Source organism: Penaeus monodon, chromosome 27, assembly GCF_015228065.2.
Source record: "Penaeus monodon isolate SGIC_2016 chromosome 27, NSTDA_Pmon_1, whole genome shotgun sequence".
In the NCBI taxonomy this organism is placed as follows: Eukaryota; Metazoa; Arthropoda; class Malacostraca; order Decapoda; family Penaeidae; genus Penaeus; species Penaeus monodon.
In genome coordinates, this window is record NC_051412.1 from 13,140,370 (window position 1) to 13,140,851 (window position 482).

Sequence of the window (482 nt, forward strand, 5' to 3'; positions counted from 1 at the left end):
TCTAAAGGGAAATCTAAACTGAAAAAAATACATACAAATACCAACTCTCGTCAAGGTAAGCACCGCTGGAGTGCCAATGCCTCCGCTCTATCACAAGGGGCATTCAAAGGGCATTTTATATCCGCCATTCACCGTGATAGATGCCAACCTGCTTATCGCAAGAACAAGATATGATAAACGGCAAGGCATTACGGTCTGACGCGCGATTTTTTACTTACATCGCGTGTGCACAAGTTGATTACTGCCACATCATTATGGAAAACGATATTTATTTCGGTTCAGCGTATTTTCTGGTTAACGGCCTTTGAATATTCATGGAATGCTATTTGTGGGTGTAATTGGTTATCTGTTTATTTATCATTGTGTCTACATCCCCGCGTGTTTGTCTGTCGCCTTCTTTGTTTGTCTGCTTGTTGTTCTATAGAATTATGAATTTTGGAGATTGATAGACATATGTAGACTGGTAGATGTGAACAAAAAAT